Source organism: Thamnophis sirtalis, unplaced genomic scaffold, assembly GCF_051295495.1.
Source record: "Thamnophis sirtalis isolate CommonGarterSnake01/CBP01778 unplaced genomic scaffold, rThaSir2_p1.2 scaffold_13, whole genome shotgun sequence".
NCBI lineage: Eukaryota > Metazoa > Chordata > Lepidosauria > Squamata > Natricidae > Thamnophis > Thamnophis sirtalis.
In genome coordinates, this window is record NW_028261393.1 from 15,483,279 (window position 1) to 15,496,561 (window position 13,283).

The following is a 13,283-nucleotide window of genomic DNA, read 5'->3' on the forward strand; positions in this document are numbered from 1 at the left end:
AACAATAAAATAAAATAAAAACAATAAAATAAAATAAAAACAATAAAATAAAAAAATAAAGATCCAGGAATGCGGTTGGTCGGTGTAGGGGGAGATTCAGGATCCAGACGGTTTGACTTGTCCCGTTGTTCCTGGCGCCACGAAGGATGCGTTAAGCAGGTCGTGCGAAGTCCCGTCCCGTCCGTCCGTCCCCCGTCAGCGGCATCCAGCGCCTGCCTTTATAGGCTTCCAATTGGATATTTCAAGTCCCCAGACTTATTTTCTTCCTACTTTGGAAAACCCTCCTTCTTGTGAGTTGGGGGAGGGGGACAACTCCCCCCCCCGGCAAGTTGGGGAGAAAAAGAGAAAGTGAGAAGCCGGAAGCGAGCGGGCTCTTTCGACTCCCCCCTCCCCTTCCCGCCTCCTCGCAAGCCTGTTGGGCAAAGTAGCTCCAAACAAGCCTGACTCCGGGGCGGGGGACGCGGGCGGAGTGGCAAGGGGTGGGGGAGAGAGGGGGGAGTACAGTCCCCGGGCAGGACTGGGCGCACGACTGCCAGAGGCGAGCGGAGCGGAGCCAGGCTGGGCGCAAAAAAAAGCCAAGCGGAGAAGCCGAGAGCAGGACTGCGCGCCAGGGAAAGGACGGCGCAAGACGGTTCCCGTCTGGCTGCCAGGCAGGATCGGGATCAGGCGGGCTGCAATTGCGGCGCTGTCGCTTTCCTCCCCTCCCCTCCCCCGTTTTCTTACCTCCTCCCCAATTCGGGGAGGGGGCATCGCTGTTCCGACCATCTTGCTCCTGCGGAGAGGGGAAGCGAGCGACCCAAAGCGCCCGGGCGTTTGGCGAGCCGCGGTCGGCCCGGAGGCGCCTCTGTGCCGGGGCTTGGGGGGCGGGTGGGGGGAGAAGAAAGCCCGGCCCCCGGAACAACGGCCGAGACTGGAGAGCGGGGCGGAAGGTAACTGCGGAGGGGATGTTGTGGGGAAAGAGGGGGTCTGGAGTCCCCGTTGGGGCAAAGAGGGGGAGTCCGCTCCCCACGCGCGCTCCGTTCCAACTTCCTTTGGCACCGCGGAAAGCTGGCGGGAGGGTTTTGCTCCGCTTTGCAGCCGATCTTCTCCCTCTCTCGCGCTCTTCTCCGACGGGGTGGGTGGATCGTCGGATGCTTTCACAGTCCTGCGCCCCCGACCTCTTTTCCTCCACCACGGGATGAACTGAGAAACCGCAGGGGAAGGGGTTCCCAAGATCCGCAGCTCAAGACGATGCCCTTAAAAATTGCCCTGGAAGCATAGATGCGCCACAAGTGTGGAGCAAAAAGCTGCCCTTTCCAGCCGTTTCCCCGGGGCGCCCTTTAAAAAGGATGGCCAGAAGGAACTTCTCCCCTCTCCAGGGGTATCTGGGGCACGATGTGGGGATAAGGAAGCCACGAGCAGACCTTTAATTTTGAAAGACAGAGCAGGAGAGGCAACCATGTGCCTGGGGAGCATCGGTGTGACTTCGACTTTGCATGCACACCTCTTAGTAATTTGCTGCCTGTGGCGTCAGCTCAGAAGTCTACCCCCACCCCTCCCAAATGGGTCTTCTGCAAAGGTGGGCATTGGGGTCCCAGCCAGTTGCAGACCACCTTTCCTGAGGTGTCTTGTTTTTTTTCAGATGAGCCGAGAACAAGCTGGGAAGATACAGTGGCACTTCTTCATCTTTTCTTTGGGGAGGGGAAACCCAGGAGCGAAGAAAACGATGGGCGAGGAAGAACATCAGACAACAAGGAATTAATGTGGTGGATGGCTCCCTTGCTTGATGGTAAGTTGTGTTTTTAAAGGCTCCAGGATTGCTGGCATTGTGTTTGTGTGCTGACCAATTAAACCAGTGGAACAACTTGCCTTTGGAGGTTGTGGGTGCTCCAACATTGGAGGCTTTTAAGAAGAGTTTGGACAGCCACTTGTCTGGAACGGTATAGGGTCTCCTGCTGGAGCCGAGGGTTGGAGTAGAAGACCTCCAAGGTCCCTCCCAACTGTTCTGTTCTTTTTAACTTCCCAGCGGCATCTGAGCAAAGCTTTTAACTTGTGCTTGAAGAAAAGGCCTGTGTTTTCCTAGAAGTGAGTGTGTCTCCCCCAACCACCATAAATTGAGAGGCCTGAAAATATAGTAGTGGGAAGCAAGCCAAGCTGGGCATTGGGGGCTTAGTACAAACCCTGGTGTGCTTTGATTTAAGATGAGATTCTGTTACACTCGGAAAAGAAATGAAATGCATTTAATTTGGGGTAAACCTTAAAGGAGGTTGCAAAACAAAAAGATGAAAGAGAAAGGGAATTGGGACGTTAGCCCCAGCATCTTAGATGCTGAGTGGGTAAATTAAAGCACATCTTTTGCATTCTTGCATGCTTTTTGGCCCATTGGCTCAGACGGAAGAAGAGAGCGGAAGACAAAACATGGAGTTGCCCTATCTTCCTTCTGTAAGATGTTGTCTTGCGCTCTTCTCTGGAGTTTTCAGGACGAGGGAGTGAAACTCCTAAACCCCGTCGAAATCTGCTGCTTTCCTCTTCTGATGGAGAATTGGAGCAGTGGTAAATGATGGATTTAAATTCATAAATCCAGATGTTTTTTTGGCTCCAGGACAGTTTCTGTTGTTTTAAAGGGTTTTTATGAGTCTGGTGGGAGCTCGGAAGTGCTTCTAACCGTTGATGGTTTTAGAGGAGTAGGAGGAAGAGGAGGTTATGTCTCGGGCAAGGATAATAAAGGAGAAAGCAACGGGAGTAGAAGGCGTTTGGCCAGCCGCCAGTCCTGGTTGATCAAAGGGAAAATCGGTGTGGGGAGAGAGGCTTTACAATCCCTAAGAGAGAATAGATGTGCTGGGTGAAGGTTCAAGAGTGTCTTGAGTAGTAAGCGAGTAAAATTAGCTGCACTTGTGAGCCTCCCTCCTCCCCCTTCTGTATTTTTAGAAGAGTTTTTATGAATAAGAATAAAACAGAATAAGTCGGTGTCTGCTTTTGCCCAACTTGGCTATGGATCAAAATATGCATGTTTCATGTGAACTCAACCAATATGGTTTCTAAAATTAACACCCCACCATCTGGGCTAATAGACTGCCTTGCTTCAAAACTGTGGATCCAGTATTATCAGTACCGGGTAAAACGCCGGGAATCCTTGACTTAAAACAGTTCATTTAGTGGACAGTTCAAAGTTACACCAGCACTGAAAAAAAGTGACCGATGACCGTTTTTCACACTTACGACCCCTGCAGTATCCCTATGGTCACATAACCCAAATTCAGCTGCTTGGCAAGTGTCTCATATTTATGACCGTTGAGGTGTCCCAGGGCCATCTGATCTCCTTTTGCGACCTTCTGACAAGCAATGTCAGGGGGGGAAGCCTGAGTCACTTAACAAACAGGTTGCGAACTTAACAGCTGCAGTGATTCACTTAACACAGTGTTTCTCAACCTTGGTCACTTGAAGATGTCCGGACTTCAACTCCCAGAATTCTCCAGCCAGCCATGCTGGCTGGGGAATTCTGGGAGTTGAAGTCCGGACATCTTCAAGTGGCCAAGGTTGAGAAACACTGACTTAACAACTGTGGCAAGAAAGGTTGTAAAATGGGGCATAGCTCCCTTAACGTTTGTCTCACTTAGCAGCAGGAATTTTGGGCTCAACTGCGGTCGTAAGTCGAGGACTACCTGTACTGCAGTAGATGAACTTAGATGATATGTAAAACAGTCCATTTGTACCCATGAAGAGCTAAGCTAGAGGAATGGCTTATCAGTGTTCCTCAGCCCCACATATATATGGGTTGGTTGGTGGAAGGTGTAGCTCAGCCCATCAGAATTGTGTAAAAGTAGAGAATGTGTGAAGATTTTTTAAAGAACTGAACCGCGGATAAGGAGACATTAAATTCAAACCCCTTCCTCACCGGATCTTTAAACTGGCTGTTGTCTTCCGTCCTAACCTTGCCTACAGCAAGGAGATTGCTGTCACAGAAGGATGATCTTTCACTCCCCTTTAGGACTGTGGTCTTGATACTATTATAAGCACCACACCACCCCCTTGTCTATGGCATTGTGTTAAACTGTAGGGCCAATCTCCATTATTTGGCTGTAATTGAAATTGTGTGTGTGTGTGTTGCATTTTGGCTGATAAATAAATGAAGGGAGACTAGTATAGATCTATTTCAAGCTATTTAGCTCTCATCAGCTAGCCATACCCTGACTGGGATTCGAACTTGGGCTCTTTCTACATGTTAGGCAGTTGTATTAACCTTTAAGCCACAAGCTCTCCTCCCTTATCAGCTGAGCCAGGGGAATGATTAAGTGTTTTGTCAAAGCACCTGGTATGCCCAAATATGGGAAGGAGCATACTGCTTCCCTTAAGCCTTGTGGCTTAAAGGTTAATATAACTGGCTAACATGTAAAAAGAGCCCCGGTTCAAATCCCAGTTAGGGTATGGCTACCTGATGAGAGCTAAATAGCTTGAAATAGATCTATACTATTCATTCATCTATACTCCATTCATTTATTTATCAGCAAAAATGCAAATATATATGTGTGTGTGTGTGTATGTATGTATGTATGTATGTATTGATAGATAGATAGATACAGTATGTGTGTGTGTGTTGCAATTGTGCTATATATATATATATATATATATATATATATATATATATATATATATATATATATATATATATATATATATATATATATATATATATATATATATATATATATATATATATATATATATATATATATATATACTTAAAGTCACAACCCCTGGTATGCCCAAGTATGGGAGGAAGGTCACACTTCCACTCTCTGTCATTAGGCTCGTCACAAGAGACCATCCAGACAGAAACCCAATATTTTTTACTGTTGCCTTTTTTGTTACATATATATATATATCTATATATCTATATATCTATATATCTATATATCTATATATCTATATCTATATCTATATCTATATCTATATCTATATCTATATCTATATCTATATCTATATCTATATCTATATCTATATCTATATCTATATCTATATCTATATATATATATATATATATATATATATATATATATAGCCTAATTGCTTTGTAGAGTAAGCATCACTGAGCATATCCTTTAGATTGCAATCTGAAATTGTAGAGTAAGCATCACTGGGGAACATATCCTTCAGATTTCAATCAGTCCTGTTGATGTTTATTTATAAGCAAGAGCCAGTAATGTACAGAGTTGCTTCTTGCTGAACCAGAGGGATGGAGCTGTGGTTTCATGAGCATAATATCACCCAGGTTTGGTAGCATCCTTTAAATCAATCCCCAAAACTGATTAAGGCTGCTGGGTGTTAATTCTAATTGCTTGGATTAGGATTTTCTCCAAAGGAAGCATCCTGTCGGTGAGCCTAGCAATCTTATGGGGTTTATGCTAGAATAAATGTGCCTAGAACTGTCTCTTCCCCCACAAAAAGGAGAATGTACATTAATTTTGAGTTACACAAATACAGTGCAAATGTTATATAAACTTGGCTCATCGGTAAATTCTGAAGCTAATCAAATGGCTTAGAGTCCAGCTATAGCAACTTTCTCAAAAATAAGACACCTCTTGACTTTACTAGAGCTTCTTCAGATTTGATTGCTTGATTGACTGACTGTGTGCCATCAAGTCATTGTCAACTTTATAGGTTTTCTCTCCATGACGATCTGTCTCTAACCTGGTGTTCCAGAGATGCACTCATTGCTACTGTAACTTGAGTCTTTTCCACCTGGAGTTTGGTCCTCTTCTTCTCTTTCCTTCCATCTTTCCCAGCATTAAAACCTTCTCCAGGCTCTTTGTATAACGTGTTCAAAGTAGGAAAAATTAAGCCTGGTCATTTTGTGCCTTGAGTGAGAATTCTCATATGTTTGATGATCCATTGCTTCTTTTCTTGGGTGTCTAAGAGTTCTCACAAGTCTTCTCCAACTCAAAAGATCAAGAGTGGCAACACTCTTCCCCTCTTGCTTCTTCAAAGTCCAACTTTCACTTCCATAGAGTGTCCTAGGCAGGGGTGGTATTCAGACGGTTCGGACTGGTTCAGGCGAACTGGTAGCGGAAATTTTGAGTAGTTCGGAGAACCGGCAAATACTACCTCTGGTTGGCCCTGCCCTTCTGCCCCCATCCTTTATTCCCTTGTTTTTTAGCTCAGTTGATTGTGTGGCAGAGTGGATGGCCACACCTCATCCGAGCTAAAAAAAACCAGCTCAGCTCACCAGCGCTGACACCAAGGGCGGTCTTCGAGTGCTGCACGAAGCACGCTCTCATAGAACCGGTAGGGAAAGAGTTCAAATCCCACCACTGGTCCTAGGGAAGAATGCCATAGCTTGCCCGATTCTGATCTTTGCAAATATAAACCCATGCCAGCTTTCGATACGTTTTCCAAAGCCTTATGAATCTTCTATAAAGTCTTAGTCTGGGGTGTATTTCTTGACTGTCCCTCCTTTACTGTTGATTGTTAACTTTAAAAGGCAGAAGATATTTACCACTTTAATATAATTGTCAATTCCAAGGCTAGTTGTTGTGCATATCATTAATCAAGTTTTCTTTATATTTAAGTTTTTCCCATTTTTTTTTCGTATCCTTGACTTTTATTACTAGAGCTGGCTGGTCTTTGCAATTTTGGCTATATTAGCTAAGTATAAAATTGCTCATTGTAGTACAGCTTTTATTCACCCAGATTAATATGTTGTTTATTGATTTGTTCATGATATTTTTAATAAAGTTTTAATAAGGAGTCAATCCAGCAATTTTCAGTATGCTTATGCATTAATATTTTGATCCAGTAGGTGAACTATTTTTATTTGTGTTTCTTTTCCCAGACTTGGAAGAATCTGTTAAACAAACCAAATATAGTTTCTCTTCTCCCAGACATGTTAATGTAAAAATAGCTGATGATGGATCAACCTTTCTTTTCCCACAAATTTATCCTGACGGGTTCTTTGAGATCTAGTTGCTCTGTGTATAATTGAACATAGGAAAAAATTGCTTTTAAGCATCACTTCCCTCTAAGCCACAGAACAGTGTTTTGAAAGGCCTCTCATTTTGATGTTTGCACTGTAATAAAAGTGGGGAAGAGGAGTGCAGAAAACTGTTACAAAATCACTAGAGAAACTATCTAGAAATGAGACTATAAGTCTAGCCCAGACTTCCCCAGATGTTGTTGAGACTGCAGCTCCCAGAAATTCTAAGGGACTTGGCCAGAAGTCATATTAGGAGGACAGTAAAAGTTGGGAAAGGTTATATAAGTAGCAGGAAGATTTTGTGGTGTTGTTGTGTAGCTTCCCACCGGTGGGACTTTGGGAAGGGTTTCACCTGCCAGATAACAATCACCAAATTAATATCAAGGTTAATAGAGCCAAGGTGGCGCAGTGGTTAAATGCAGCACTGCAGGCTACTGCTAGATCAGCAGGTCAGCGGTTCAAATCCCACCGGCTCAGGGTTGACTCAGCCTTCCATCCTTCCGAGGTGGGTAAAATGAGGACCCAGATTGTTGGGGGCAATATGCTGACTCTCTGTAAACCGCTTAGAGAGGCCTGAAAGGCCTATGAAGCGGTATATAAGTCTACTGCTATTGCTATTGCTATATCATTAGGATATTAATATATGAGTATCAATAGGATGTTGGGCCCCTTGTTGCCTCACGATAACAATTCAACACATGCTTCCAATATAAGACCTTTCAAAATTGTCTGTCACAGATTTATGCTTTTAAGACGTTCCAAAGAGCTGCTTAGTCATTTCATGTGTAAATTTACCCATTAGCTGATCAAAGAAGACTCAAGTATTATGAAATGCCTCTTTCTATTTGAAGATGCATTGTGAGAGGACAATGTTTTGAGTCTTGTTCCTCCAGCCTTGGTAGAAACCAGATCGCTCTGAATTGAAAGCAAGGGGGGGGTGCGTTGGTAGCCAATCTATTTTATAACCACCTGCTTAGGGGAGACTGTGGTTTCATTATCCGGTGGAAAAGCAGAGTTTAATTAGTCATGTGTAAGTCTGGGGAAATGAAAGCAGCTTAGTAATTAGCAATCGGCCGCTATTGTAGGGGTGTATGCCATGTCTTTCATGGAAAGGAGGTTGGGAAAGTAGATATTTTGCTCCGTGTTAATTGCATATGCTTTGATAAATTTTTACTGTGGCCTGAAGCCAGACAGACAAAGAAACAAACAAACATACAGAGAAGGGCAAAAAAAGAAAAAACAACAAGCCAGGTTTATAAGATTAGACCTTGATCTTTAGGAAGTAACTTCTGTCACATTCTTGAAGCTAAGTAGCAAATGTTGGAGGCATTTATTAATGACCTGGAAGTTTTTTGTAGGCTAATAGGACAGCCACGCAGTAACCATCTGACTGCCCTGGAATTGTTGCTAGAAAAGGAAAAAAATTAAACGTTGATGTCAACCCAGATAAAAACTGCAGTGTAATAGCTCGTGTGCAATAATTTTATTTCTTCCATGCTGTAAGGAAAGAGGCAGCAAGTTGGAATAAACCTGTGTTAAAGTATCTTCTTGTGATAACAGAGGGAAGGGCTTTGAAATGGGTGCTTGTAAACATCCATGCAGTCACTCAGTGGCTAAGATGCTGAGCTTGTCGATCAGAAAGGTCGGGAGTTCGGCAGTTCGAATCCCTAGCGCCGCGTAACGGAGTGAGTTTCCGTTACTTGTCCCAGCTTCTGCCAACCTAGCAATTCAAAAGCAAGTAGAAAAATAGGGACCACCTTTGGTGGGAAGGTAACAGCGTTCCGTGCGCCTTTGGCATTTAGTCATGCTGGCCACATGACCCCAGAGATGTCTTTGGACAGCCCTGGCTCTTCAGCTTTGAAATGGAGATGAGCACCACCCTCTAGAGTCAGGAACAACTAGCACATATGTGCAAGGGGAACTTCTACCTTTAAACATCCAGCAATATTTAAGGTAGGCAGTTGTGTAAAGGTAAGACGCCACCAGTCCAGTAAAATTGGAGTTCTGCAACAACAACAACAACAACAACAACAACAAAGAAAAGAAAGAAAATTGAGCAGAATTGAATTTCAATTCTGGATCCAGGAGAGATGTCATATGTAGTAAGAAATAGATTAGCTTCCATTTCCTTTCCCAATTGAGGCAGTTTTAGAAACTTTTTAAAAACACTCATTTTTACGAGCAACTTTCTATTAGATATGCATTTCTATGTAGGTGTTTGGGGAACAGCAGATGGCAACCCACGCAGGATGTTGGGTCTACAGCAATAGCAATGGTTGAACAAACTTGCATTAGATATGGGGATGCAAGTATATGTAATGGCAGCATTTGCCTGATCACAGTGTTGTCCCTGCTTTGTTTTGGAATCAATAATCAGTGCATCTTATATATAGGCAAAGGGACACGGTGGCTCAGTGACTAAGACACTGAGCTTGTTGATCAGAAAGGTTGGCAGTTCAACAGTTCGAATCCCTAGCACTGCGTAATGGAGTGAGTTCCCGTTACTTGTCCCAGCTTCTGCCAACCTAGCAGTTCGAAAGCATGTAAAAAATGCAAGTAAAAAAAGGGAACCACCTTTGGTGGGAAGGTAACAGCACTCCATGTGCCTTCGGCCTTGAGTCATGCCGGCCACATGACCACAGAGATGTCTTTGGACAGTGCTGGCTCTTTGGCTTTGAAACGGAGCTGAGCACACACACACCCCTCTAGAGTCAGAAACAACTAGCACATATGTGCAAGGGGAACCTTTGCCTTTACTTTTATATAGGCCATATGTGAATGGGAACTGTATCACCAGTGTTCAAAAAGGTGAACTCTGAAAGAAACGTTTTCCAGTCTGCATTCAGGCTTTGGAATAAATTATTTCAGTTGTTTTAAAATGTGATGGATGGATGGAAAAGGAAGGAAGGAAGGAAGGAAGGAGAAAGAGAGAAGGAAGGCAGAAAGAAGGGGAAAGGAAGGGAGGAGAAAGAGAGAAGGAAGGCAGAAAGAAGGGAGGGAGGGAGGGAGGGAGGGAGGGAGGGAGGGAGGAAGGAAGGAAGGAAGGAAATACAGAACCCCTATTGAGATCAGAGTGCCTTTTTAAAAATATATTTTAAGAAGGATCTTTCCCTCTCAGCTTCACTCTTCAAAATACAGCGGTGGAATCAGGGGTGCTAGGCTTAATGGATGTCCCCCTTTTCAGATCAGCTGAGATATTTGCTGGTTTAGGAAGATAGTAACCTGACATTATAATTCCTCCAGTCTTCAGCTTGGATTTGCAATGGGGTCCTTTCTGGCATTCAGAAGTCTAGCAACAGAGTTAGACACCAGGAGTCCTCTTGAAGGTTTGCCAAGGGGCCTCCAGAAGGAGTGGAGATCTCTCAATCTGAGGTCCTCTTGGTTCCCCAAAAGCCAAAATGGTGTGTAATCTGTACCATCCCTGAAGCTGGCATAGAATCATTCCCCCCTACAGCTTCCAATGAAAGGGAAGTCTATTTTTAAAAACCACATGCACACACATGTTCAGGGAGGCACACACAAAGTCACACACAAACATTTCTCTTCCTTGGCTTCTGCTCTGTGAGCAGGAATCTGGCAAGGCTCCAGAAAATTTCACAGAGTTACTACATTTGCAGACTCCAGAAGCCTGAGTCCAGGAGATACCGTAGCTCGGTATGTCTTCATCGGACTCAGAAAGAGGTCAAACGCAGATGAAGATGGACCATAGCTGATCACATTTTCCCCAAGAGGAAGAACAGAGGGAGGTGAGGCTGGATGTAGGAAAACGAAGCCTTGATTCAACTGGGTCCTTGTGTAGATCAACTTGATTGCTTCCAGATGAGTTCGTTACAATGTATTAGGAAATGTGCTGGGTATTGTAAGGAATGGCAGTTGCAAAACATCTGGAGCGCCCTGCCTTGAGAAAGGCCGTCCTGGGAAAGCCGAAACTGAGACGCAGGAGGACTTGGCAGCTTTGCATGAGCAGAAAGAAAGGTTAAGAATTGGGCTGGTGATCAGGCCTGGCTTTTCTTCTTTGGTTTCTGATTCAAGCTGTGAGTTCTCCAGCTGCTTGCTCTTCCTATGACTGCACAGCTCTTATCGCCAGGATTGCCAAGTGTTTAGCTGATGTTGTAAAGACCGGGGCATTCCACCAACTGTTGGAGATGCATTTCTGTACAGATAGTCCTCAACGCTTGCGACTTCTCCCTTAGCAACTGTTTGAAGTCATCACAGACCTCCCCCATCCCAAGAAAAGGTACCTACAACTTGGATAGTTGCGATAGTTGCCCTTCTGGTCACGTGATCGCATTTGGGACATTCGACAACCGGTTCACATTTATGGTGGTTTGCACATCCCACAGTGATGGGACTGCAATTTGCTTCTTTTTTTGTGTGTGTGCTGGAAATCAGCGTTTATTTTGGGTTTCTAGCAAAAAAAAAAGATGCACATTGCAGGAAACGCATTTACTTAGCAAAAATTGCAAAAGTTGTTGTAAAATCAGGAGGGTGATGACCCACTTAATGACTGGCATGACTTAACTGCTATAAGCTTACTCCTGTAATCATTAGTCATAAGTTGAGGGCTAACTTTTATGTACAAGTACTCCGAATGACGTAACTTAAAAATCTTGCAGAAGGTGTCAGAGATGGGAAGCCAAGGGAGCGGAGCCCAGGGATTTCCAGAACCCTAAGACAGTCTCCCTTTCTTCTCCTACCCGATTCTTCCAATCTGTCTCTGCCTCAGAACTGAGTATAGTTGTGTGATGACTTGTGGCTGGAATCCAACTCCGTAAAGAAAATAGTGTCACCAACAATGCTACAGAGAGAGCGCAGGAATGCCAGGCTGTCTCTGAATACGCTGCCGGTGTTCCTATTCCAGAGTTGTTACTGTTAAAGCAGATCCATTTTTATTTGTTATGGACTATTAAGTACATGCCATCATGATGGCCGTCTCTTTGGATCAGTGTTTCTGAAGCTTGGCAACTTTAAGTTGTGTGAACTTCAACTCCAAGAATTTCCCAGCCAATTTGCAGAAATTTGTTCTGCAGCTTTGGGGGGGGGAGGGGAGGAAAAGAAGAAAAAGAAGTAGTAGTAGTAATAGTAGTAGCAGTAATAGTAGTAGAAGAAGAAGGAGGAGGAGAAGGAGGAGAAAGGAATGGAAGGAAGGAAGGAAGGAAGGAAGGAAGGAAGGAAGGAAGGAAGGAAGGAAGGAGGCAGGGAAGGAAGGAAGGAAGGAAGGAAGGAAGGAAGGAAGGAAGGAAGGAAGGAAGATGGCACTGGGTCTATTCGATACAACTACATGTTTTCTTTTATGATTGGGACTGAGAGGTCTACTTTGCAGAATAACAGAGCTATTCAGAGCTTGGGATTTAAAACACATGTAGAGTCTGTTGGGGACACCTTCAACTCTTCAACTGAACATTTCAGCAGCTGCTTTAGGAAAAATGGCCTTAAGGCCCAAAGAGTGGCATCTGTAAAAGGCAAAAGGGGATTAGAAAGAGTTCTGTATTATGTGATGTCATCACTCCTTCATCGTGTATGGTGACATCACACACATGCCCAGAAGAGACGGAGGTTATATCAAGCTGGCATCCCCTCAAGTCTGGGCAAAGATCTCTTAGAAGCAAACCATCCCGTGGACATCCATGGAGGAAGGCATGGCAGATGATGAAAGGTATGTGATGAAGGTTGCTATGCAAATAGCAATAGCACTTAAATTTATATACCGCTTCACAGGGCTTTACAGTCCCCTCTAAGCAGTTTACAGAGTCAATCTATTGCCCCCATCAATCTGGGTCCTCATTTTACCCACCTTGAAAGGATGGAAGTCTGAGTCAACTTTGAGCTGGTCCGAATCCAATCACTGCGCCACCAAGGCTCACATCCATAAATCAGATGTCAGGATGCAAGTCGATAATGGCAACTTTTGTGTCATGATGACAGACATGTGGTCTTCATTGTAACATCACTATTTGTCACTAATGTCATCATCCGTTGTTCTTTCGGGGTTGCATTTAAAAGTATAGTATTAAAGCCGAGGTGGCGCAGTGGTTAGAGTGCAGTACTGCAGGCTTCTTCTCCTGGCTGCCGGCTGGCTGAAATTTGGCAGTTCAAATCTCAGCAGGGTCAAGGTTGAGTCAGCCTTCCATCCTTCCGAGGTGGGTAAAATGAGGACCCAGATTGTTGGGGACAATATACTGATTCTGTAAACCGCTTAGAAAGGGCTGTAAAGCATTGCAAAGCGGTATATAAGTCTAAGTGCTATTGCTAGGAGTCGTGGTGGTGCATTAGTTAGAATGTAGCATTGCAGCTCTGACTCTGCCCACAGCAAGGAGTTCTATCCTGACTGGCT

General features: G+C 44.3%; 1 protein-coding gene across 2 annotated transcripts in view; it reads left to right on the forward strand.

Annotated features, from left to right (window-relative positions):
* Window positions 1–518: 518 nt before the first annotated feature.
* Window positions 519–13,283, forward strand: part of TMEM200B (transmembrane protein 200B) — a 31,874-nt gene continuing 19,109 nt past the window's right edge. Inside the window, exons 1-3 of one of the 2 annotated variants that reach the window (XR_015698312.1) lie at window positions 519–929; window positions 1,622–1,768; window positions 6,809–7,326. The gene's annotated coding sequence lies outside the window, so the exon portion shown is untranslated. Of the gene's footprint in view, window positions 930–1,621; window positions 1,769–6,808; window positions 7,327–13,283 lie in introns of those variants that run through there. The other variant, XM_087727456.1, reaches the window with a different exon arrangement.